Source organism: Pygoscelis adeliae, unplaced genomic scaffold, assembly GCF_000699105.1.
Source record: "Pygoscelis adeliae isolate BGI_AS28 unplaced genomic scaffold, ASM69910v1 Scaffold358, whole genome shotgun sequence".
Classification (NCBI taxonomy): domain Eukaryota; kingdom Metazoa; phylum Chordata; class Aves; order Sphenisciformes; family Spheniscidae; genus Pygoscelis; species Pygoscelis adeliae.
The window spans coordinates 3,109,431-3,113,502 of record NW_008825429.1 but is presented as its reverse complement, the minus strand read 5'-3'; the positions used below and the strand labels follow the sequence as shown (position 1 = coordinate 3,113,502).

The 4,072-nt window shown below is 46.1% G+C and overlaps 1 protein-coding gene across 1 annotated transcript in view; it reads left to right on the top strand.

Moving 5' to 3' along the window:
- Window positions 1-4,072, top strand: part of CABP1 (calcium binding protein 1) — a 26,656-nt gene that overhangs the window by 442 nt on the left and 22,142 nt on the right. The gene's annotated exons all lie outside the window — the stretch shown is intronic.

The window sequence follows — 4,072 nt, the reverse complement described above, 5'->3', positions numbered from 1 at the left end:
CGCTGCGGAGGGCGCTCTCAGTGGTGCTGGCGGGGGAAGTGCCGGTGCTTTCCCTGTCGCCGGGGGAAGTTGTGGCTCTGCCTGCTGAGGGTGAGAGTCAGAGAAGCGGATTTTTAAAATATATTTACTTATTAGATTCCATCTCTCTGGCTCCCCGCCTTGCTTTGCTGTATTTGTTTACATCTCCTTATGGTACATTTCTGTACAATCAGCATATGAATCATTTCTGATGGCAGAAGCTGTCAGGAGAAGGTAGTGGGGAGGACGACAAAAAAAATCCTGACCCAATTCTGAAGCCTTCCCAGTCACTATGTTAGGATGGAACAGATGCTTTCAGTGTTTGCAAGCTCTTTCGGTACAAAGCTGTCACTTTTAGCTGCTTCTGGTAGTGAAATTACCCAACAGGGCTACCCTCTAAAAATGAAAAGGCAGAGGGAGGCTGGCTTGAAATTTTCTTTTAGAGCCATTTACGGATGTTACTGGGAGATGTAATCTTCAGGAAGATTAATGTAACTGCAATCTCCCAGAAGCACAATTATAGGTATAAGCCAGTAGCCTGGGCAGCTAAGTTCCAGACCTGGAAGCGATCGATTGAACCAGAATTATGATTTGTGGGGTTTGTTGTCGTTGGGTCTTTTTTTCTTTTTAAAGCGAGTTTGGGAGGCTTTGCAGGGTGCCCATTCAAATTAAGATTATGGAGAGAATGAGAAGAATTTTTGTAATCGGGTGGAAGGAGGTGATACACCCGTATCTGTTTAATCTGGTGTCAGGAAGTGTCTACTTCTGTTCATCTTGACTTCTCCAGAGAAAAATCAAACCACATCTGTTCTCAACAATTCTGCATCCTCACTGACAGTCTGTTATTTATGAATGTTACGGTTGTGTTTAACTCAGAACGAGTATTACCCTCCCTGTGCCAATGGTGTACCAGAAGTCTACGTTAAAATTTTGTAGTAGCAGTAAGGAAGGGCCTGGTGAGCGGCTTGGTGCTCAACCAGGTTACAAAAAGCTATATTCCAGCACCAGGCTTTGAAATCTGTGGGCTCAGCTCTGACTTGTGCTGTCCCTGTAGTTCTGAGGAAAGTGAAGATGTACCTGAGAACAGATTTTAAATCTATGGAACTGTATGTCCCCAAAGTGTCAGAAATACAAACAAATCCATGCCAGGGCTCCCACTCACAGAAAGCTCTCTGGTTTTGAACTCAGTCCTTACCTGAATGGCATCTTTAGTTTACCTGCTTTGCTGCTTGCATTCCAGTGTCATAAGACACTTCTGAAAGCTGTCAACTTAGCAAAATATAATTGCAGTATTGAACAATGCCCCTTACAGAAAAGAGACAGATACAATTCTAGTTTTCATCCTTTCACTGGGTACATTGCACCAGTGCTTATAAACAAACGCCAACATCTTTCTTTTAGAGCATAATATTATTTATTCCCATTTCTCTCTGTATTCATCTCTCACTTGCTTTGTATGAAGTAACTATGAGAGAACGACTATCTAGTGGAGATTTTAGGACTGGCTTTTAGGAGTAGGCTGTACAGGGGATTTGTGGATACAAGAAGAGGAACTATAATGTGGGATACACAAAGAGCTGGTTACAGGAAGAGAGATGTGAAGGTTTTTTTGTAGCGATATCAAAATCCTGGGATGAATAAAGGCCCAAGGATAAGAACTGTGGAAATTCTGTCATGGAACTGGATGATGGATTTCTGTGAGTGAAGAAACAAATGCTAAGCATTGTGTAAAAATGTGAGTAATGTTTTGAGACAGGCAAGGACTTAAACCTGCAGGAGCCCAAGCGGCAGCCTGGGCTAAGGCAGGGTCACAGGTACAGAAATGTCCAGGATTGCAGTATAAGGCTGCAGGTGCTGTAACATCAGTCTGCTCCACATTGTAATTAGAAGAGAGCAACAGCTCAGCAGACAATTTATTTAATACAAGAACTTCTCTCCAGCCCACAGAGCCCACTGTGAAACAGTTAAAACAGTAATTTTGCAGTACATAGAAGGAGAGGAGCACAGTGATGCATGTCTGCAGCAGCAGAGCACTGTGGTCCAGCGGCACCAGTATATCTTGCCCCAGCTCTACAGATGTGGAACATCACCCTGTTGTTCCACTGTGGTGCAGTGATGTGGTCACAGATGCAGACACTATAGTGGTACAATCAGATACGCAGAAAAGATTGCAGGGATGACTTCACAGAGGATGTCATTATTGCAGTAACAGCAAAAAGGAGCAGCCCAGGACTACAGGGTTGTGTCTGAGGGAGGCAGGTTTGTAGCTGTGCAGAAAAAAAGACGGAGTGAAGGCAGAAGTGCCGTGTTTATATAACCAACACAGCAATATAGTGCACTGTGGGTGTGTACTCCAGGAGAATGCTAAGATACTGCCAGGATACAGGATGCAGTGATATTTTATTAATTAGGCTCATGCTATATTGGTGCAGTGATGTTCTAATATAATAAAGCAATATAATACTCTTTTAGGGAATTTTACCATTTTGTAATTGAGTGGTACATGAATTAACAAATGTAGGGTAGTGTAATGATATATTAGTATAAGCCAGGATGTCATCTTAGTCTAATGACATGTTTGCACACTGGATCGGCAAGGCAGCTGCAGAAAAGCACTCTGCCGTGGAGTTTATAGTGGGTTAGCATGCAGTGCTGCACAGCACCGAGTGCCTGGAGAACACAGCACTGACAACACGGTGGTGTGGTAACGCAATCCTGTGGCAGAAGAGAGATGTGATACTGGTGCCATGTGGTAGGAGTTTGGCAGTGCACGGGTGTGACAATTGTGTAGTGTTGTAGCCTGACAGAGGAGTTTAGCAGTCTAATAATGTAGTAATACAATATTGCAGACGGGAGCTATTCTATACAGCAGTGATTACTTCTGGTGTGATATTAGCAAAGGGCTGTGCTGATCTGACAGCACCATCCAGTTGTACCAGAAGGCAGCGAGTGAGATGTTACCACCGTGCCGCAGTTTTGGAAGCATGGCTGTGAGTTAGCACGAGGGCAACACCACAGACTGACATGGTGACAGAAGTGCAGTGTGAGTACGGGCTGGTTAAATTACACGTGGTAGCGGGGCAGCAGTGTTTTAAAGTGGCTCTGCAGCAGCAGTAGCTCAGTGCAGTGTGAGAGCAGTGCAGTGACTCACGGGTGTAGTTGGCAAGAGATGCATGTGTGATAATGCAGCAAAGTGGGAAAGTGGCGAGAAAAGGGAGCGTGGGGAGGGCGTTTCATAAAATTCTGGCCTGGTAGCAGGATAGTGTTGGAGTGCCCAAGTGGTAAAGGAGTGTCGTGGAGCAAAAAGGAGCATGCAGAGCAGTACAGCATGACGGTCCGATAGCGCCTATAGTGTGGCTACAGGACACAGTTTAGCAACAGTGCAGTATCGAGCAGTCACACATCCGTAACAGCAGAGGAGCAGTGATTCCCTCGGCAGCCAGCATGGCGGTGAGGTGGCAGCCTGGCCGCAGGACAGAGTTTATTAATGTGGCAACAGTAGCAACAGCAGCACAGAGGCTGGGACAGCAGTGCGGTGGCAGCAGGGACCGCGATGCAACAGTTTTGTGGCAGCAGGACTCCTTTTTGGGGCAGCAGGCCTCCCGGCGCAGCGGCGATGCGGCAGCTTGGCACCAGGCTTGCGGCACAGCACTGTATGGGTACTGTGGCACAGAAACCCGCCAGTTCTCCTTGCTTCATTCCTCCTGTGCCACAGCGTCGGCCTAGCTGGCACCTTTAAGAAGAGCTTTTTTCGGGCCTTTGCTATGCAATATTAATTTGCAAGTGATCCTGCCATGTGAGACCTGACCGTTTTCAGAGCTGTTTAGCTTTCACACTCTGCCTGACCGTTAAATTTTTCAGTGAAGTGATTCCCCAACAGTTTTCTGTCAATTGCCTCTGGTAGCATGGGGATCAGAGGGTCAAACAATGCCGTAGGGAATCATTAAATATTTACAGGCTTCTGCTGTTAGCACTGTGGCCAAAGGGGCTTTTGTATTTCTGTTTGCACAGGGAGTTAAAAGCCTCTCCTATCTGCACCGTCTCCCATTCCTGC